At 40.7% G+C, this 23765-nt stretch overlaps 1 protein-coding gene across 5 annotated transcripts in view; it reads right to left on the minus strand.

Annotated features, from left to right (window-relative positions):
- Positions 1-708: 708 nt before the first annotated feature.
- The window catches only part of LOC149250676 (pentatricopeptide repeat-containing protein At2g30780-like), a 29732-nt gene continuing 6675 nt past the window's right edge, over positions 709-23765 (minus strand). For all 5 annotated transcript variants that reach the window (XM_089459180.1, XM_089459179.1, XM_089459178.1 and 2 more), the window contains one exon: positions 709-1413. The gene's annotated coding sequence lies outside the window, so the exon portion shown is untranslated. The remainder of the gene's footprint in view (positions 1414-23765) is intronic.

The raw sequence follows: 23765 nt of genomic DNA on the forward strand, positions 1-23765 counted from the left end.
ATAAGCAATGGACAAGGAAATCGTCAAGGGACTATAGAGTAGCGAAGGGATTTCCGTATTGCCAGGCAAGCCAGCTGAGAGGCATCTGAAATTTCTGGAGACCACAAGCTCAATAGGCTGAGGAATTCTCTATTATACTTGTATTTGTGAAGGAAAGTTGCCTTCACCCATCCCAAAATTTTGAGTGCTGACAGTGTCCCTTTGTGGTATCATGGCCTAGCTAGGGAGTGGCCAGCTGTAGAGACCAATGGTGCAGCTTAGCCTATGGTTGGGTGGAAAAGGCTCCTCTACAAATCGATTGCCATCTTGAAACTTCAGATAAGTGTTACCTCTGCTCATTTGACTATTTTTCATTTGCTTCTTAAACATTGTTGATTAATTAGAAAACGAAAATTTGAGCCTTTTGTTGTATGGGGTTTGCAATGTGGTATTGTAAAATTCCATTAAGGAAATTTCCCCAAAGACCAATTTTTTTCTGAGTTTTTCAGTGAATCCTTCAGTTATATATTTTGTCAAACATGTCATATGCACATTGCTGTAGGTATTTCTGTGCAGTTTTTAATTCTCAAACAGTGGTTTACAATGGAGTAATATCACTCACACGTAGATTATCAACCCAGAATATAATGATAAGTGACTTTGCAAAGATGTATAGCACAAATCAGAGTATGAGATGCATTCTCCTCTATTAAAAAATCAATTCACAAATGCAGAGCACAGATTCTTCACTGTTCAGCACTTTAAAATCAAATATATATAGCAGAGTAACACTCAGAAATGAGTATACAGTGGAACCTGGAGTTAGGAATTAATGGGCAGTCAACAGGACAGCGTTATCTTCTTGCACTAGGCTTTATATCAGCTCCTTCAGACTTAACACAGCATGGAGATTTACACCAAGAAGCTGGTTGTACGTACAGCAATGAGAAACACAAACTGTGTAGGAACCAACCTTGCAAACCCTTCAACCCACGGCCAATGATGAAAAGGTACACACCGCCAGCAAGAAATAAACCCAGCTCCTCGTTCAGCAGTCAAACTCAGCCATGAATGTATGGGAAACTCGTGGTCACGTCATTCAGAGAATACAACCCTCTTACAGTCACAGAAACTTGGCCTCTTGTGATGTGGGCTCGGCCAGAAGAGAGAAATAACTCGACCTGAGCAAGAAAAATGGAACTCGACCTCTGTGCTGAAGGAATACAACTTTCTTTTGGCTGTAAACTTTGCCCCTATGTGCAGACTTCGACACCAGGGACAGAGAAAGGATAATGTTCTCTTTAACAATGCCCAACTCAACCATCTCTTTAGCACTTCGTCCCACCGATTGAAGGTAGCTTATGGTCTTGTTTCAGTAGCAAAATCGACCCCAACTTGCTCTGGAACTTGTATCTTCAGAGATTTTTCTTCAGCCTGAAAAGGTGAGATAGAAAAATACCAAATGAGGCAATAAAATCAACTGATAACATTTCTCTACCTCAATATCTCCTGCAAATTGAAGCGAACAAAGTTCCTTCTACAAATTAATTACTCCAAAAGACTTGGAATATCAAGATATCCACGAGGATACAAATATTATATATTAAATGTGTGAAATAAAAATGAATTAATGTTTACAAAGGGAACGAGAGGCTTGCTTATATACCACGCAAGTGTCTCTTCATGAAGAGTCATGTCTCAATTAGACATGCCTCTTCAACCTAATTACTACTTAACTAATAATTGATTATGATTATTATCATTTACATTATATTTATATTATTTATATATTTTATTCGTTACATTGCCTCCTTCCTCAAAAAGCTTTGTCCTTAAAGCTTGTCGATGAAAAAAAGCCTAATCTCTTTTTCGGCTTCAACGTCTTTCTCTCTCAGAATAGTCATCCTCATCGATACAAGTTGATATGATCTTCTTAGTGACAAACAAAATTGTCGCACTAAGAAGGGATCAGACCATCCCAAATTAATCTTCTGTATAGTATTCTGATCACTGGAATTTTGTAACGACTTGTTAGCATAACACTGGATTGATTTTACGTCATTATTCTCTGGAACATCAGTTTGTTGTTTCTGGTCTGAATGGTACTGATACGTAGCATGGTTGATTGGTCTACTCTCATGATTCGGATGTCGATATGGAGTTTTTAAATTTTCTTCTGGCGAAGATGTTGTTGAATTGATTATGGAACATTCACTTGGGATGTCCACTGTCTGAACTATAACATCTAAGTGTGTTGTTTCTTTAACTGACTTGTCTTCTTGAGTTGTCATATTCACTCGATCGGTATTTGTTGTTTTGTCATCAACTTGAATTCCTACATTTGATACTTCTTTCTCGATAAGTTGTTGTACCTTGTTTTCTAATGACTTCTTATCCTTCTTAAGTTTCTTAATTTGCGACAGTAATTTTTCGCTGTGGTTTTTAAATCGAGAAACTTTTTCATTTTTGTCAACATTGATTTTGTCAATTTCTTTTTGCATGTTTTGTAATACCTTTTTACCTTCTTGAGACATTACTTTTGAAACATCTAAGATATCTTCTGGTGTTACTGAATTTGGTTTTAGTGTAAAATCTTGGAGCGTTATTTTCTTTTTCTTGTAAGAAAATGTTAAAAACTTCTTCTTTGTATTTAGAATAAAGGAACCTAGAGTTTCCATCCAAGGTAAACCCAAAACAATGTCACTATCGTTAAAATGTAAGGTTTTCATGGTGAATTGTGAAGTAAAACTATAATCTCCAATATTTAGGTGTAAATTGCTTATATCGTATTGTTTGCCAAAAATATTTGTTTCAACTATATTTGATTAAGGAATCACCAATTGGTTAGCACATTTAGGACTTACATAATTACTTCTTTCAGCATGACAGATAGAGATTATTTTGTCTCTTCCTTCGAGTGATCCTTTGATTTTAAATAGTGTGTAAACACATGTACTAAAGGTTTCAGGGAACCTTTCATTACTAGTCTCCATTTTTGCCTTAATGTTTTTACATAAACAATATGTCAATTGGAGCAATTTTTATTATAAAATATCACTTATTTCTTCTATATATATTTTTCAAATATTCTCCTTTAATGTGGATTGTTAAAAACTTGAATACCCTTTTATTAAAAAAATACCCCTTTATATTGTTGCCCTCTATATACATATGTATTTCTTTATATTAAGACCCCTTTTCAAAATAACTTTATTATCTTATAATAATAATAGTTTCACTTCTTTTTTTTAATAATAAGTTGGTCCCTTTTTTTATACTTAATTACTCCATTGAAATTTTTAATGTCACCCCACTTAATAAATATAAAGGTCACGTCTTTTCATATGACACGGTCACGATGTTAAAATACCATGGGCTATTACCATGGTTGTTTAATGTCACCCACTTAATAAATATAAAGGTCACGTCTTTTCATATGACACGGTCACGATGTTAAAATACCATGGGCTATTACCATGGGTTGTAAAACCTCTGTAAAATGTTAAAAAGTAAAAAGTTACGTATTTTTGTTTTTTGTTTTTTTTTGTAACTTTTTAAAATACCATGGGTTGTTTTTAAAAATTAAAACCACGGGCTTCTCCACGTAAAAAGTTTAAATATACTTGGAAAGATTCCCTCTTGTCTTTATTATGCACTTATTTTATTTTATTTTATTTTCTTCTTTTGAATTTGATTTTTTTTCTATATTTTTTTAATCTCTTTTTTTTATATCACTTTTTTTTAAATTAATAATCTTTATTATTTTTTTGTGTTATATATATATATATATATATAGCCAAAGGCCTGGTAGCGAAACGGAGAAACCCCAAATATTTAGCGAAACGCTTGAACTGCAACAACAATAAATTTGACGAAGAGTCGATAACCAAAGACTTGGATCGGAGAACGAGTTTTGTGCACCGGTTAAACAACCTAGAGGACTGCTCTGATACCAAATGAAGCGAACAAAGTTCCTTCTACAAATTAATTACTCCAAAAGACTTGGAATATCAAGATATCCATGAAGATACAAATATTATATATTAAATGTGTGAAATAAGAATGAATGAATGATTACAATGAGAACGAGAGACTTGCTTATATACCACGCAAGTGTCTCTTCATGAAGAGTCATGTCTCAATTAGACATGCCTCTTCAACCTAATTACTACTTAACTAATAATTAATTATGATTATTATCATTTACATTATATTTATATTATTTATATATTTTATTCATTACACAAATCTTCTTATCCTTTGAATCTCAATGGTGAAATCCGAGTGATTGCACTTCTTGAACCAGTTAGAGTGTATAGTTTCAACACTTTAAAACCAGCTATGGTTGTTAGGGTTTACCAAACCCTAAACTCTGCTCCAAGAGTTATTTTTTCAGAAACACAAGTGAATGAATGAGGAAAGTCTCCTCACTTTTTCTCTTTTATAAACTTGTGCCCATTTTTGCCTCCATTTTACCCTTTTATAAAGTGACTTTTCACTTGCCTAAGAAATGTCTCATTTTCACCCCTTAGACTTTTATAATGTTTCCCTAGGCGAATTAAGTACCCTTATTAAATATTTCCCCACTTTAGCTTACAGGAACCATGTTAGGCTAGCGGACTCTGTCATATGCTTCCTCAGTGTTCAGGCGCATTACAGTCCTCCTCGCCCAAGATTGTTTGTCGTCAAGCAAAATTTTAAATTAGTATGTTTGAGCATCTACTCACATTCCCAGGTGGCATCCTCTACAAGTAAGTCCTTCCATTTTTTACCAAGTACTCTTTCACTGTCCTACTTCGTAGCTTCCATTCCCTTGTCTCTAGGATCTTTTCTAGGACCAACAGCAACTCTCCCTCCTCATCCAATAGTGGAAGCTCTGTGAAAGTGACAACATGTTGCCCCAAGGCCTTTTTAGGGCACAAGACATGAAAGGCGTTGTGAATTTTACATCCTTCAGCAAGCTCAAGCTCATAGGCCACTTCTCCCACTCGTCCCACGATTTTGTATCGCCTGTAGAACCTGGGTTTCAACTTTTCCACCCCATTTGTTTTGAGTGACGACTATCTGTGGGGCTGAAGACGAAGGTATACCATATCTACCACTTCAAATTTGCGCTCTACTCTGTGCCTGTTTGCGTACAATTTATGCTGATTCTAAGCCATTTGTAAATTGTCGTTGAGGACGTTTAAAATATCTTGGCTTTCTTGAATCCAGTCCTTGGCCAGAGGTGCCCAACTATCCCCAAATACTCTATCAGCAAATGTTGGGGCATCATATCCATATAATGCTTTGAAAGGTGTCATGCCAATGGACATGTGGAAAGTGGTGTTGTAGCTACTAGCAATGCTCGCCCAAATGCAACCACTTTACCCATGTGTTTTATTGGCCAGTTACATAATTTTGGAGATAGTCGTCCAGCGATTTGTCAACTATCTTTGTATGTCCATCAGTTTGTGGGTGATAGTTGGTTCTCGATGTCAACTTCGCCCCATAAGTCTGAATAGCTCCTGCCAGAAGCCGCCCATGAACTGAATATCCCTATCACTGACGATGATCTTTGGCAAACCATGCAATCAGAAGACCTCCTTAAAGAACAGCTCGGCCACCTGTGTCGCTGAATATTTTGATGGTATGGAAAAAAATGAGCAAATTGTGAGCTGATCTACCACCACATATATGCAGTGTTTGCCCTGTGTCAGAGGTAACCTGGTCATAAAGTCCATGGAAATGCTCTCCCATTTCTGCTCTGGAATAGGGAGTGGTTGCAATAAACTAGTTGGATGAGTGTGTTTGGCTTTGTTCTGTTGGCAAGTGTTGCACTCCTTCACGAACCTCAACACATCCATTTTGAGGCCCTTTTAAGTGAACCTCTCCCTAATCTATTTGTCGCTCATTATGTATCCTAGGTGTCTTGATAAGGGTGAGTTGTGATTTGTTTGCATAATTTTCTCTTTAAGCTTTGATTCTAGTACCAGATAGGTCCAGTCCTTGTAGTAAATGATATCATTCATAACCCGGTACCTATCATCATGGATCAACCCCTCCAAAATCTCACAGGCAAATTTATTCTTCGAATACTCCATAAGCAGCAACAGACTTCCAATCTATTGTCATCTCCATGAGTGAGAGAGTGGATAGCATCCTCGAGAGAGCATCGACCACTATATTGTTTTTTCCCTTAACGTACTATATCTCAAAGTCGTAGGCCTGCAATTTACTGATCACTTTTGTTGCCTCTCACTCGGTTCCTTCTGCTCCATGAGGAATCACAAGTTGTTATGATTTGCTTTTACTTTGAAACTGTTCCCTACTAGATATTGTCTGAATATGGCCAATGCATGCATGATGGCCAACATCTTTTTATCATCAATCGAATGGTTTCGCTCATAGTCCCTGAGTTTGCGGCTCTCGAATGTTATGGGGTGATGATTTTTCATAAGAACTAGCTCCTATCCTTGTTCTCCAAGCATCGCATTGCAGCACAAATGGTTGGGTGAAATCTGGTAGTGCAAGCACAGGGCACGTACTCATCACCTCCTCCATCTTCTCAAATGTTTTTTGTGCTCTCTAACTAGCTAAAGGCCCCCTTCTTGGTGAGGTATGTAAGAGAAGATGTTAATTGTGGGAACACCTTAACAAACTTCATGTAGTAAGTGCAGAGACCAAGAAAGCTCTTCAGTTCTCTTATGTTCTTTGGGGTGGGCCACTCAATGATTGCTCAGATTTTCTCCTAGTGTACCTAAACCCCATCATGCCCAATCACATGCCCTAGGTAGAGCATCTTTGTCATGCCAAACTCACACTTGGACTCCTTTGCATATAACTCTTGTTCCTCCAGAATCCCCAAAACCTCGTCCAAGTGCATCAGATGGTCCTCCCACGTCTTGTTGTAGATCAATATGTCATCAAAGAAAACTAGCAAGTACTTCCACAATTGTTTATTGAGCACAATGTTTATGCTTGACTAGAAAGTTGTGGGGGTGTTGGTTAGCCCAAATGGCATAAACAGGAACTCATAGTACCCATAGTGGCACCTGAAAATTGTCTTCGGGATATACTGCTCCCAACCCATATCTGATGATATCCAAAACAAAGATCAATCTTCGAAAAATATTTGGCCCCTCTTAGTTCATCCATCAACTCATCTATCTTGCGGACGGGATACCAGTTCTTGATTGTCCTCTTATTGAGAACTCGGTAGTCTATGCACATTTGCAAGGTGTCATCCTTCTTCTTAGCCATCACTATCGAAGAAGCGAACGGACTAGAGCTAGGTCGAATATGGCCCAACCTCAACAACTCTTTAATGGCCTTCTTTATCTCATCTTTATAGCCCTTGGGATGTCAGTAAGAATTGGTTATCACTACCTGCACACCCTCCTCCAAATCTATAACATGCTCAAAACCCTTGTATGGTGGTCTACCTAAGGGAATGTCAACCAAAACCTTTTGGTGTTTACGAAGCAATACCTGAATGTCATCTGAGTGTTGTCGTGGTTGCTCTGGTTGCCTGTTGTTTGTAATAAGGCACTCAACTTCCCACTCAACATCGCCTTGCCTCAATTCTACTTCCATGTGGTTGGATGATACTAGCCTCGGTGGGTACTGATATATGGCACTTAAAACTACCCTTTTTCCATCTATTGGATCTTTGAATTCCATCTCCATATTCCATTCATTCGTAGTGTACTTCTCAATGTAGTAAAGCCACTAACAACCTAACACCACATTGGTGTCCAGCACATCCACCACGAAGAAGCCCTTAGTCACTATATAGTTCCCCATAGTTAGTTGTAGTTTGGAGACGTATCTGTTGCAGTCCATCTGATGGTTATTAGGTATGACGATCGTAAAACCATCAAACTCCTCAGTAGGAATCCTTGTCTGGTCTACCATGGCCACATTTATGAAATTGTGGGAAGCTCCACTATCAATCAATATTGTCACCTTGTACCCTGCTAAAACCCCTCTGACTCTGAAAGTATGATACCAGGGGAACCCTGACATGGACACAATGATGGGTGCTTTGCCTTCTGCATGTGTAGCCTCACCTCCAACTACCTGATGTATATGTCCCTATATCGACTCCTCATCTCCATCATCACTGCCACTGTCAGAGTACACCTCAATATAGTGAGCCTTTCCCACCTTGTCCTTACCTGCACACTTGTGCCCCGGTGCCCAAGGCTCCTGACAGTTGAAACAGAGCTTCTTCTTTCTTAACTCCTTCCAGGTCTCCTCATCCACCTTTGGTTTCCTGATCCACTCCTTTTGAAAGGGCTTGACTTCTTTACTCTTCTAAGGGAAGGAGGGTTTAAGAGTGAATTTGTTTTTAGAAGAGGCATATGCTTGTCCTTGGTCTTATTAATTGCCACACAAAGAGTGGTGGGTTCAAAGCCTTTGACCCATCCACGTAGAGGTTCTGACAACCCCTCTACAAATAGCATCACCAATCTAGCCTCTAAGATATTTGTGACCATAACTGCCAGTCTTTGAAGCCTTGAAATGTAAGCCTCTGAACTGCCTATCTACTTGAGTTGTGCCAACTCTCTAAAATAAAGCTCTAGATCGTTCCTGTCAAACTGCTCAATGAGTCTGTGAGTGAACTTAGTATATGAGTAAATGTTACTATGAACGATAGTCACCAACCCATGGTACCACCACTCATGGGCCTCACCATCCAAGTGTAATGTGGCTAGCTTAATAGCCTCCTCCTCTGTCATCTAATGCAACTGGAAATATGTATCCAGTTTTTGTACCCATGATCGAGTTGAGCATTTGGATGACCCATCAAAGCAAGGGATGGTCACCTTCCCCAATGTCTTTTCCAGCTCATGATTCTGCCTCAAAACCCTCTAAAATGGCTACAGTTTCCTCTTCAGCTAAAGGTGGCAAAATCAGTGAAACTCATGGCAGCCCAGGACTCCTGTCCCAAAGCTTTATACTCCTCCATATAATCTGCATAATGATCCCGTGACTAGACTATTTTGTTAGGTCCCCTGTTGTCTCATATAAGAGCTGAGGCATGTTGGGTCTGGGTATTTTGTTAACTGAGCATGAATGGCTCTGTTAGTAGTACGGGCATGGCTGGCCTCAGCACTGTTGGACCCTTCTCCATTTATTGGCTATTTTTCGATGGAAGTCCCTTTGTTTGTCATCCCTTCCATCAGGTCTACCATCTCCTTTTGGCCTTTAGCCAAATCAAGGTATGGAAAAAGGGTTTCCCACAATGTGTTTTAGCAAGGATATACCACATGAAACCCTTAATATGCCCCAAGTTGAAGCTAAAACCAAACTAGGGTTTTACAGTAGGGAAAATAACTAGAGCAAGGAAATTTATCGACAAAACTGGAATGAATGCCTACCAAGTGAGTGATTTTGTGGCAACCACTCCACCCTTGATATTTAGACTTCCTAAGAGCCAAAATTTGCTTTCCTAGCTAATTCGCACTAGGTCCTAGGCATAGTATTCAAAATTGGTCAGTTTGAATTGTAAACCAGTCAAACTGACCGATTCATTAGCCCAGGGCACCGAACCAATTGAAAAACTGGGTTATCTTAGCAAACCCCTCAATTTTTTGATCTAATCGAGCATAAACTGGTCGGTTTATGACAGAACCAACCAATTTTCCCATAAACCAACCCATTTATTGCTAGGTCGGCCGCGAACCCCACAAATGCTGTTTTTTGAGTTTTGAAGCGGTTTTGAGGGAAACTTGGGGTTCTTTCCCTCCAAAAACAGGCCCTCCAAGAAAAGCATGCCTCCCCTCTCATTTGCCTCACATCTCAACCCTAGCAATGTTGGTAATCAATGGTAATGTTAAATTCTTGAAATAAAAATGGCATTTCCCTTATATTTCATTTTCATCCTTTTACTTAAATTTTTAACATTACCATGAAATGACTAGGGATGTTTGAGAGTCGTTTCGACCTAATTGGATTTCAAATGGAGAAACTAGAATTTTAGATTTCACTCAAAATTCAACAAACTTAATGGTTTCCAAGATTTCATGGTTTGGGGGTTTGCAATGTTTCCTTTTAAATGTCATGCATGAGGGTATGAGATTGGCATTTAATCATGAGCATGAAGCCCTTTAAGCACCTTGATATTGGTGGCATTGACTGTTGAACTTTGTTGAAGTTGGTGGCATTGATTGTTGAACTTTGTTGATGTTGGTGCCATTGATTGTTGAATTCCTCTGTCATGGCCTTAACAAAAATGTACCCTTCACTCAAAGGAAAATAATTGGTTAGACATGCTAAGCTTTTTCTACCACATTATAAGGTTGAGGAGATGAACCCTTCACTCAAACCAAAATCATTGGTTAGGCATGTTAAGCTTTTTCAATTTCTATCATATTATAAGGTTGAGCAATCCAAGTCTGAAGACTTTGAGCTAGAAGATGTTAATGTATCTCTTCTTGTTAATTTTAGTTGACAATGGTATGTTCTATGCTTAGCACAATTACTTCATTGTTCCTTTAGCAACCCAGTGACAACTTCCAATAGCAATCACATTAACCATTAATCACATTGACAATAAAAGTACATAGAACATAAAACAATATGCATAAGACAAGAGAACACCAGATTTGGCGGATGCCACAGAAAACCCCAAGATGGAAAAAACCCTTTGATCAAATCTTCTTATTATTATATCAAATTTTCAACAAGAAAGAGAGTACAAAAGTCAAATTAACTTCCCAAATTCAAAGTCAAAACAGCCCTGTCAAAATCTACAGTCAAATCAACCCTAAACAGAAAATCAAAGATGGTCAAAGCAACAATAGGATGTCCTCAAAACAACTCGGTCTTCCCCAGTCAAACTCAGCCTGATCAGGAGGTCAAAGTTAGCCCAAAACAATGACAAAGTCAATGGCCAAACTTGGTCAAACTATTGTCCTGAAATCTGCAGTCAACCTGCAATTTGGTTTGCAGTCAAAGTACTCAGGTTACCTCAGTTCCTGTGCCAAAAGATGCGGCTTGCCCAAACAAACAATCTCCCAAAAGATTGAAGTCAAACTCTCCTTGGAATGTCAAAGTCAACACTGGTCAACATTGGTCAAACTACAAAATTTTATGAGATTTTCGGCGCTTCAATTTAGCTATGAAATTCGTCCTCATTGTTCCACGCATGTGAGAGAGAGAGAATGCCCAATGTTGTAAGAACTAATGAGAGAAGGAGAGAGAATGTGTGAGTGTTGAAGATCCAAATGAGGTGAAAGATCGCTTGTATTTATACAAGTCATTGAAGGTGAAGTGACACGTCCATTGGGCTTTCTGAGCCCACATGATTATGTGGCCGACCTTGACAATTTGCACATGTGTGGGCATAAATTCAAAATCACACTTTTGCTTGTCCAAATGAGATGATCTTTATATCAATTTTGGTCCTCTTGAAAAGAGGAATTTAACGCAATCATCATCTCCATCAAATGAGTTGTCCCAAGGTGGAATTTGGCCTTACTTGCCAATTTTAACACTCCCTCTCAACTAGAGAGAATTCCACTTGCCAATCATCGATCATCATGCCATCCTGTCGTCATGTACCATCTTTGTGTCTCATCTCATCTCTGCTCTGTTGAACACTGATATGAATAATGAAGAAGAATTGATCGAGAGTGAGTCACAAGACCTTACCACTCTCCACTGACAAATGTCAGTCTTGATCCCAGATCAAGTTGTTGAACACCATGCATCCTAGACATAGGGAGTATGGCAATACACAATGCGTCCATCAGTAGTGCTATGGTCCCTATCCACGTTTCCCAACTCATTGGCTAGATGAGAGGTACTTCGCATGAGTCCTGGACTACATCGGTAGGATGTATTATGGGGCATCAATAGGAGAAGGTGAACCACTGATCCTGCTCATATGCCATAGGAGAAGGTGAACCACTCATCCTGTGCATATGTCAATCGTAGGGAAGGTGAACCACTCACCCTACACACAGTCAACCATCATGGGGTATCACAGGGGAAGGTGAACCACTCACCCTGTATACAGCGCACCAATAGGAGAAGGTGAACCACTCACACTATGGTCGCTCATAGCTCCAAGAAGTACCCCAAGCCCCCAGGAGCTCCCAGAGCTCAGTGTCCAACTCAAGTGAGGGATCTTTCCACGACTCCAAGTCTCTCTTGGAAGGCTAAGAATTTGACCTTCCCTAAGGGCTTCGTGAGGATGTCTATGACCTGCTCATCAGTGTTGATGTGTTGGAGCCTTATTGCTCCTCGTTGTACCATATCCCGGATAAAGTGGTACCTGATATCAATGTGCTTGGAGTGATCGTGGAACACGGGATTCTCTGAAAGGCGAATCCCACTTTGGTTGTCGCAAAAGATCACGGTGGTATCCAGCACGTGCTCAAATAGCTCACTAAAGAGCTTCCTCAACCAAACAGCATCACAACAGGGCATACTAGTTGCAATGTATTCGGCCTCCACGGTGCTTAGAGCAACCAATTTATGCTTGTTGTTCATCCAAGAAATTGAAGCAGACCCTAATGAGAAGCAACATCCAAACGTGCTCTTACGATCCACCACCCTGCAAGCCCAGTCAGCATCAGTATATCCATGTAGCCTCAAATTCTCGGTGGTATATCTCAGTCCATAGTAGATTGTGCCACAGAGATATCTCAAAAGATTCTTAGCAGCAATCCAATGTATGTGATGAGGCTCAACCATAAATTGACTCAACATATTCAGAGCAAAGCATATGTCAGGACGAGAGTTTACCAAGAACATCAGGGCCCCCACAAGTTGTCTATATTCGGAAGGGTTTGCCAATTCGGGCCCAGCAACACTTCCACATAGCTTCTTGAAGTGGAGTTCCATCGGAGTAGACACAGACTTGCAATCCACCATCCCACATCTCTCAAGTGGCTTCACAATGTATTTTCCTTGAGAAAGGAAAATTTCACCAAGCTTTTGCTAGGCCTCCAAGCCTAGGAAGTAGTGCATCAAACCTAGGTCCTTCAGCTCAAATTCAGAAGCCAACTCCCTCTTGCATTGATAAATGAGAGGATTTGCACCTGTCAGAAAGAGATCATCCACATAAAGGACCAAAATACCAAATAGGTCAAAATGGACCAATTGAATAATATTAGAAGTTTGACTTTCACTTGAAGGGAATGGTCCCCTTGTAAGTTTCCCAGCTACACAACCCTGACAAACTCCTTCATGGTTCATGTTGAACTCAGGCATACCTGTGACCATCTTCCTTACCCCAGGTAAGGCTTTGTAATGAAGGTGAGCAAATCTTCGGTGCCATAATTCAGATTGAAGAGAAGTATTGCAAGTCAAGGCTCCCAAAGGACTTCCTCCAACTTGATAGAGACCTTCAACCCTAAATCCAAGTGTAAAAACATCTTTAGGGTTTCTTTGCCAAATATGTACCTTTCCATCAATGAATGTTATCTTGAACCCTTTATCTTCCATCGCAAAAATAGACAACAGGTTCTTCTTCAAGTTGGGCACATACAACACTTCTTGTAGATGAATGGTTTGTGATCTTGATTCAAGTGAAGAGTGACAGTACCTATTCCTTTCACGAGATAGGTGGGCATCATCTCCAAGTATGATTTCCAAGTCTTCTTTTCAACCAAATTTGATAGGGTCTCCTTGTACCCAGTGAAGTGCCTTGAGGCTCCACAATCAATCAACCAATGATCCAAAGTATTCGGAAGAGAGGCAGTAGATAAGGCGGAAATAAGATAATTGTTTTCCTACAACATTACTTTCCTCATACCTAGAATTTCTTGTCCTTTTGGGAGGTTGACCATTTCCATCTCAAGTAGCGGGAGCATTCCTTTTACCTTCGTTGCGGAACCTGTTGTTCCTTTGATTGTCATAGCCTTTGTAGTTGTTGTGATTGTTGTTGTCATCATCCCTTCGATTATCCTTCTTGTGAGGACACTCTCTAGCATAATGGCCAAACTTGTTGCAATTGCAGCACCTTCTTTTTCTTCCTTGCTTGAATCCTTGACCTTGTCTCTTTGGACCAACATTGTTCTTCCTCTTAGCATGAGCGGAGAAAGCAATAGGTTCATTTCCATTTGAAGGCTTGTCTCTCTCCATCATCCTCGTCTCTTCTTGAGTGCATCTAGCCAATAATTCATCGAAATTAGGAATCTTGTCATTGTTGAGAATGGTGGTGTTAAACACATCCCATGCTCTTGTAAGACCTCCGAGAGCGATGAGAGTGAGCTCCCTATCAGCAACAACTTCTCTAATAGATAGAAGGTCATTCTTGATTTCTGTAATCCTCATGAAGTAGGATTGGATAGACTCCCCTTTGTCCATCTTGATATCCTTCAACTTATTTTTGAGAAAGAGGATTTGATTTGCATTGTTCACTTTGAACATCTAAACCATATTATCATACATCTCCTTAGATGTTTCTAAATCAGAAATATAAGCAACCAAATGCTTTTGAATAGAGTCTATAATGATTCTTTTAGCTTTGACCTCACCTTTCTTGTATTTCATCTTCACAGCAACAGGTGCATTTGAAGAAGGCTCCACCACTCTTTCTTTCACATAGTCCATGTGTTAATTTATGGTATGTTCTATGCTTAGAGCAATTTACTTCACTTCTTCTTATTAGCCACTATTTAGCAATCACATAAACATAAAGTAACGTGCAAATAGAACATTAATAGATCGACAGAAAACAAGCCAAGACAAGAGACACAAGATGTGGCGGCTAGCCAGGGACAAACCCCAATGCAGGGAAACCCTTTGATCAATTCTTCTTTAATCTTCAATAGTTCAGCAAAGAGAAATAGTACAATTCAAAATTTTGTAATTTTATAACAGCAGCAGCAAACCCTAAATTAGCAAAGTCAAACTTGGTCAAAACAGCCCCAGATTGACTTCTAGTCAACCTTGAAGAACTCTGTCTTCAACAACCCGAAACAGTCCACAATACTCAATCCAACAATAGTCAACATCTAATCAAACCTACGGCAGCTTCTTGACAGTCAATGCAAGTCAAAGGAGTGGTCAAACCCAGTCAAAAGCGCTGAACAGAACTGCAGCTAGCCTAGGAGAGGTTGCCCAACCCAAACCGCAGTCAAGAAGGCCTCCACGCTGGTCAACGCAATCCAATCTGCTCACCTGCAGCTAGGTCAACCCAAGTCAACGTTGCCCTAACCAAAAATTAGCGTCTTCCTTCTTCAACCACACATGTGAGAGAGAGAGACTCTTCTAATGCATAGGAGAGAGAGATGTGAGATGAGATGAGTTGATAATGACTCAACCTCACTTGTACATATATGATTTGCTGGGCATGTGTGCCACACATTTAACTGCTGACCAACCTTGACAATTTGTCAAGTAAATACAAAAAAAATCATATCTCCATAATTACTTGTCGAAATCGGATGATCTTTAGATCAATCCTACACCTCTCGACAAGAGGAATCTAAAAAAAATATCAGCTGCCATAAATAAGGTGACCCACATGGAGTTTGGCCCTAGTTGCCAATTTTAACACTCCCTCTCAACTAGGGAGAACTCCATCTACTAATCTGTCAGACCGTCGGTACTATCTCTACCATCAAATGCACTGCCCTGCACTACTTGGCTCTGCTCTGCTGAACTATGAAAAAGAAGAAAAGATCGAGGATGTATCATTCCATCCTCCACTGACCCGAAGTCAGTCTCAGAGTGTGTCATACCACTCTCACTGATCCCAGATCAATGGAGGTCATCCAAACATAGGGAGTGCGGTAGATACAACGGTGCATCCATTGATAGTACTACTAATGGTCCTTGACCCCATTTCCCTACTCATTGATCAAATGAGAGGTACTTCCCATGGGTCCCAGACTACATGGGTAGGATGCCTCAACAGGGGAACTACTTATCCTGTCCACAGGAGAACAAATAATCATGTCCAACAGTCGCCATGGGAGAACTAATCATCCTGGCCCACAGGAGAACTAATCATCCTGTCCCACAGTCACCACAGGGTGTCATAGGGGAAGGTTGATCCTTTCACCCTATACATAGCGCACCACCAGGCGAAGGTGAGTCACCCTGTGGTCGCATGTCGCTCCAAGAAGTACCCCGCGCCCCCCCTAGAGCTCCCAGAGCTCAATGTATGCATCATACTCGACCCTCATAAGTGGGTCTCTGAACGACACCAATTCGTTCTCGGAAAGTCAAGAATTTGACCTTTCCCAAGGGCTTCGTCAAAATGTCGACAACATGTTCATCTGTACCAATGTTTTAAAACTCCGACTCGGCCGAGGGTCGACTCCGACTCCAACTCCGACTCGGTATCAACTCAGTCGGCTCGATTTCAATGACTCGGTCGTTGTAAAAAATACATTAAATATTTATTTTTTATAAAAAAACATAATTTTAAAGATTTTCATTCATGTTTCCAAACACACAACATTAGAATATAGATAGAAGACAACATATGATCAAAGTAGGCTCATGAATATATCCATTATATCAAAATGGCACCCAGTGCACTGTCCAATACATACATGATGATGATAGAGATCAAAACAAAAACACATAACCAAGGAGGCTAGAAATGGTGTTATCCTCCAAAATAGATTGTAAGTCATCAAGGAACTAATACAAGGGTCCAAGAGTGTTCCTCACTCCAAGAAAGTCCCAAATTGCATGTGTACATCTTCAAAAGATGCATCCTCCGCCATGATGGCATCTAAGAGAGACCCTATGTCACCCTTTTCAAGCATGTGAGTGACATGGCACCCCTAAGGGTGAGCATTGGCATCAAAGAGGGATGTGCTAGCTCTCCTAAGTCCTCTCAATGATAACCATCCTCATCTGTGCTTTGGAAGAAGGCACCATCCACCAAAATAGGGTCAAGGCTAGCCAAGGGACATCTTCAGTCCATTTAGGCATATCATCAAATATTCCAACGTCCAAGCTTTTAAGTTTAGTGTTTTAGCATTTGGAGGCTCATCACTGGGTGCAGCATCACGTGGAATCAACTCAAGGCTCGATGCTCATCGTTGGAGGGCCAAGGTTGGGGCCACAAAGTTAGATTTGCTTTAAGAAAGGTGCAAAGAACCTATGGAAGGTTTTGAAGAAGAATGAAGCTATCCCTTAAGGAATCTCTACTACATATGTGATACCACCTAAACAAACCTCACAAGATCAAGCGAGATAAACTTATTTAGGGACAAAAAAACCATTAAAGTATCATCGTGAAAACTTTGGAGAACCAAAAGCAAAAAAATTTAAAAAAAAATCGTTGTTTTTTAATTCACGGGCCACTGTCATCTAACCCGACCAAGTAGGCTCGGTCTCGGCCGGCTCGGTAATAACCCGGTCGGCCGAACCGGTTCACTGGTCGAGTCGACCCGGTGAGGCCTTGACTCAGACCAACTCGATCGAATCGGTTTTGAGCTGGCCGAATCTTAAAACACTGATCTGTACCAATATGTTGGAGCCTTATTTCTCCCCGCTGCACCATATCCCTGATATAGTGGTACCTGATATCGATATGCTTGGAGCGATCATGAAATACGGAATTCTCTGATAAACGAATCCCGCTCTGGTTGTCACACAAGATCACAGTAGTATCCAATGTAAATTCAAACAACCCACTGAAGAGCTTCCGCAACTAGACCGCCTCACAAGAGGCCACACTAGCAGCAATGTACTCTGCCTCGGCGGTGCTCAAAGCCACCGACTTCTGCTTCCTGCTCATCCAAGATATCGAGGCAGATCCCAAAGAGAAACAACACCCGGAAGTGCTCTTTCGGTCCACCACACTGCCTACCCAATCAGCATTGGTATATCCATGTAGTCTCACATCTCCGACAATGTATCTTAACCCATGAGTGATTGTGCCACGAAGATATCTCAACATATTCTTGGCACCAATCCAATGTGTGTGGTGAGGCTCAACCATATGTTGACTCAACGTGTTGACTGCAAAACATATATCCGGACAGAAATTCACCAAGAACATCAATGCTGCAATGAGTTAACGATACTCGGTAGCATTTTGTAAAATAGGCCCGGCAGCACTACTGCTTAACTTCTTGAAGTCAAGCTCCATCGGGATACTCACGGGCTTGCATTCCACCATACCGAATCTCTCCAATATCTTCGCCACATATTTTCCTTGAGATAGGAAAATCTCCCCTGGCTTCTACCAGACTTCTAGTCCTAGGAAATAGTGCATCAGTCCTAGGTCCTTCATCTCAAACTCAGAGGCCAATTCCCTCTTACATTTGTAAATGAGAGGGTCTGCACCTATTAGAAAGAGGTCTTCAACGTACAACACCAGTATGAGAGGTTTGTCATTTTCAACCTTCAAGTAAAGGTTAGGGTCAGCTTCACTCCTAGTGAATCCTAGCTTCATCAAGTAGCTATTGATCCTCTCATACCAAGCTCGAGGTGATTGCTTCAGCTCATAGAGGGCTTTCTTCAACCTGCACACGTGAGATTCCTGATTATGAATCTCAAATCCTTCGGGTTGTTCCACATAGACTTCCTCTTTGATCGAACCATGCAAGAATGTGGTCTTGACATCCATCTGATGTAGCTTCCATCCTTGCGCGGCTGTGATCGAGCGGATGGTGGTGTATCGGGCAACAGGTGCAAATATCTCGTCATAGTCTATGCCTTCCTTCTGAGAGAAGCCATGAGCGACAAAATGAGCCTTATACTTTTCAGCACTTCCATCAGCGCCATGCTTTATCTTGTAAAGCCATTTCGAAGTGACAACTGCTTTGTCCTGGGGTCTGGGGACCACATCCCAAACATCGTTTTTCATGATGGACTCATATTCCTCAGTGATAGCATCCTTCCATACTTGATGTTTGGCAGCTTCTGCAAATGATGAAGGCTCATTTTGGATGATCGTGCTCATGATGGTCAAGTATCCCTTGATACCTGGTCGGCTTCTTACTTTCCCGGAAAGTCCCCCTGGGTGCAATGTGTCCTTCAGCATCATCAAGTGTCCCCCTCAGCCATAAAGGCCTCTTCCTAGAAGAGGAAGGCTCTTCCGAAGGGGGATCAATAGGATCCATAAGTTCTTCCACATCGGGCATCGTCTCATCTTCCTTTTCCTTCGGTTCCCTGGTGTCAGCTTCTTTAGATCCCTTAGAGTGGGAAGATTGTCAACTTTGCTAAGAGCCATATCTTCATCAAAGGTGACATCATGGCTAATCTCGACTTCCCTTTGACCAGCCACATAGATTCTATAGCCCTTAGTATTTTCGCTATAGCCCATGAAGATTCCTTTCTTTCTAGATGCACCCAATTTATTCCTTTTCTCCTTCGGCACATGAAAATATACAGGACTTCCAAAAATTCTAAAATGAGATACATTAGGTTTCTTACCAATGAACATTTCTTCGAGAGTCTTGGAACCCAATGCTTGATGAGGGCATCGATTTTGCACATATACAGCGGTATTCACAGCTTCGGCCCATATAAACTTCGGAAGTCTTTGATCATGGAGCATAGCACGGGCAGCTTCCACAATCGTACGATTCTTCCTTTCTGCCACACCATTTTGCTCAGGAGTATATGGTGTTGTAGTCTCCCTCTTAATGCCAACCTCTTTGCAAAAGTCATGGAACTCATTGGATTCATACTCAGTCCCATTATCAGTGCTTAAGATCTTGATCTTCTTTTCGGTTTGATTCTCGATCAAGGCTTTGAAGTGACGAAACCAGGAGAACACTTCATCCTTCTTTTTCAAGAAGTATATCCAAGTCTTGCGAGAATAATCATCTGTAAAAGTGAGGTAATATAAATATCCTCCCAAGGAGTTCACAAGCATCATACCAGATATGTCTGAGTGAACCAACTACAATATATCGGAGGTCTTGCTATGGCTTGAGGGAATGGTCCCCTTTTGAGCTTTCCTTCGGCACATCCCGAACATACACCTTCTTGCTCTACTTTGAACTCGGGCATCCCTGTCACCATTTGTCTCACATCAGGTAGAGCTTTATAATGAAGGTGAGCAAACCTCCGATGCCATAGTTCAGACTGAAGAGATGTGTCACAAGACATGACACCCAACAGACTTCCTCGGACCTGATGTAATGAATCAACTCGAAACCCATGAGTGAAAGCATCTTTTAAATTATTTTTCCATACACGTATCTTGCCATCGATGAAGGCCACCTTGTAGCCTTTGTCTTCCATTGCCAAAATGGACACCATGTTCTTTTTGAGATCAAGTACATATAGGACTTTTTGTAAATGAATTGTATTACCCTGATTCAATTGCAGAGTAACATTCCCTACACCTTTCACAGGATATTTGGAGTTGTCCCCAAGAACAATTTCCAGGTTGGTCTCTTTCTCTATCAAATTAGAGAGAGCTTCTTTGTAACCAGTGAAGTGTCTTGAGGCACCACTATCAATAAGCCAATTTCCCAGCGAGTCCGGGGGAGCAGTAGTAGAGACGGCTGCTAGTAGATAATATTCATCTTGCTTATTGTTAACAACGTTAAATTCATACCTGGAGTTTCTTGCCTTCTTGGAGGGTTGACCTCCTCCTTGATTTCCGACATTCCTTTTGCCATTGAACCTGCCATTCCTTTGATTGCCTCGGGAGTGATTTTGATCATCGTCATGATGTGATTCCCTTTTATCAGGGCACTCCCTCGCATAGTGGCCCATTTTGTTGCAATTGTAACATCGTCCTTTTCTTCCACCCTTCGATCCAGTCTTTCCTTTGGATTTAGCCCCAAAATTGTTTCTCCTTTTAGCATGAGAGGAGAATGTAGCGGGATTGCCTCTAAGTGTAGGCATTTCCTGCTCTTCCATCCTAGTTTCTTCTTGAATGCATCTTGCCATCAATTCCTCAAATCCTGGGATTACATTATTGTTGAGAAGAGTGGTCCTAAATATATACCATTCAGATGGGAGCCCTCCGAGAGTTGTGATGGTCATTTCCCTGTCAGGAACGACTTCCCCAATTGATAGGAGATCATTCTTGATCTCGGTGATCCTTAAGAAATATGCTTGCATACTCTCATCTTTGCCCTTCTTAATTTCCTTCAACTTATTTCTAAGGAACAAAACTTGATTTGCATCATTGACTTTAAATAAGCTTACCAGTCTATCATAGATTTCCTTGGAGGTGGTCAGCTCGGAAACATAGGCCACCAAGCGTTTGTCGATAGAGTCCCAAATGATCTTCTTTGCTTTGACTTCTCCCCTGGTCCACTTGTTCCTAGCAACAGCAGATGCATTTGATGGAGGCTCAACAATTCTGCCTCTCACATGGTCCAACACTTCTTGCTCTTCTAATGTCAAATCAAGAGATGTCTTCCATCCGTGATAGTCAGACTTCTCACGGAGCTTGTCTTCAACTGGGAAGTGTGATGAGGACCCCATGAAGCCTTTGAGATTGCTTCAACAACCTTCAGTGATTGCTCTTGCTTGGGCTTTGTCCTCACCTCAACGCTAATACCATGTTAATTTATGGTATGTTCTATGCTTAGAGCAGTTTACTTCACTTCTTCTTATTAGCCATTGTTTAGCAATCACATAAACATAAAGTAAAGTGCAGATAGAACATTAATAGATCAATAGAAAACAAGTCAAGACAAGATACACAAGATGTGGCAGCTAGCCAGGGACAAACCCCAATGCGAGGAAACCCTTTGATCAATTCTTCTTTATCTTCAATAGTTCAGCAGAGAGAAATAGTACAATTCAGAATTATGTAATTTTATAACAGCAGCAGCAAACCCTAAATCAGCAAAGTCAAACTTGGTCAAAACAGCCTCGGATTGACTTTTAGTCAACCTTGAAGAACTCGGTCTTCAACAACCAACTTCAGTAGCCCAAAACAGTCCACAATACTCAGTCAAACAACAATTAACATCTAGTCAAACCTGCGACAGCTTCTTGACAGTCCACACAAGTCAAAGGAGTGGTCAAACCCAGTCAAAAGAGTTGAACAGAACTACAGCTAGTCTAGGAGAGGCTGCCCAACCAAAACCACAGTCAAGAAGGCCCAATCTGCCCACCTGCAGCTAGGTCAACCCAAGTCAACGCAGCCCTAACCAGAAATCAGCGTCTTCCTTCTTCAGCCACACGTGTGAGAGAGAGAGGCTCTTCTAATGCATAGGAGAGAGAGAAGATGTGAGATGAGATGAGTTGATAATGATTCAACCTCACTTGCACTTATATGATTTGTTGGGCATGTGTGCCACACATTTAGCTACTGGCCGACCTTGACAATTTGTCAACTAAATAAATACAAATAAATTCATATCTCCATAATTACTTGTCGAAATCAGATGATCTTTAGATCAATCCTACACCTCTCGACAAGAGGAATCTAAGAAAAATATCAGCAGCCATAAATAAGGTGACCCACATGGAGTTTGGCCCTAGTTGCCAATTTTAACACCATGGCATCATGCTCTTCCAAAGACAATTCCAAAGTCATCTTCCATGCATGACAGTCAGATTTGTCCTTGAGCTTATCCTCGGATTTGAAGTAAGATGTAGAAGCCATTGAAGCTAGCTCAAACAGATCTTTCTTAGTGATTGCTTTTCTCTCTCTTGCTTGGGCTTTGTCTTCCCCTGTGCTCTGATACCATGTTAATTTTAGTTAACACTGGTTTCTTCTATGCTTAGCACAATTATTTCAATGTTCCTTTAGCAGCCCAATGACAACTTCCAATTTAGATTTCCAATAGTAATCACATTAACCATTAATCACATTGATAGTGAAAGTAGATAGAACATAAAACAATATGCAGAAGACAAGCTAAGACAAGAGAACACCAGATTTGGCGAATGCCAAGGAAAAACCCCAAGATGGAAAACCCTTAAATCAAATCTTCTTCTTATTATATCAAATGTTCAACAAAGAGAGAGAGTACAAAAGTCAAATTGACTTGCCAAATTCAAAGTCAAAACAGCCTTGTCAAAATCTGCAATCAACTGCAGACAAATCAGCCCTAAATAGAAAGTCAAAGATGGTCAAAGCAGCAATAAGATGTCCTCAAAATAACTCGATCTTCTCCAATCAAACTCAAAGTCAAAACAGCCTTGTCAAAATCTGCAATCAACTGCAGACAAATCAGCCCTAAATAGAAAGTCAAAGATGGTCAAAGCAGCAATAAGATGTCCTCAAAACAACTCGATCTTCCCCAATCAAACTCAGCCTGATCAGGAGGTCAAAGTCAGCCCAAAATAGTGACAAAGTCAACAATCAAACTTGGTCAAACCGTTGTCCTGAAATCTACGATCAACTTGCAATTTGCTCTGTGGCCAAAGTGCTCAGATTACCTCAGTTCATGTGCCAAAAGATGCTTACCCAAACAGATAATCTCCCAAAAGATCGAAGTCAAACTCTCCTTGGAAGGTCAGAGTCAAAGTCGGTCAAACTGCAAAATTTTCTGAGATTTTCAGCCCTACAATTTAGCTCTGAAATTCGTCCTCCTTGATCCACACGTGTGAGAGAGAAAGAATGCCCAATGTTGTACGAACCAATGAGAGAAGGAAAGAGAATGTGTGAGTGATGAAGATGCCAAATGAGGTGAAAGGTCACTTGTATTTATACAAGTTGTTGAGGGTGAAGTGACACATCCATTGGGCTTTCTGAGCCTACATGATTATGTGGCCGACCTTGACAACTTGCACATGTGTGGGCATAAATTCAAAATCACACTTCTGCTTGTCCAAATGAAATGATCTTTATATCAATTTTGGTCCTCCCAAAAAGGGGAATTTAATGTAATCATCATCTCCATCAAATGAGTTGTCCCAAGGTGGAATTTGGCCCTAGTTGCCAATTTTAACTC

The sequence above is a fragment of the Pinus tabuliformis genome, chromosome 7 (assembly GCF_031772625.1).
Source record: "Pinus tabuliformis cultivar Carrire ecotype Pingquan chromosome 7, CPIR1, whole genome shotgun sequence".
NCBI lineage: Eukaryota > Viridiplantae > Streptophyta > Pinopsida > Pinales > Pinaceae > Pinus > Pinus tabuliformis.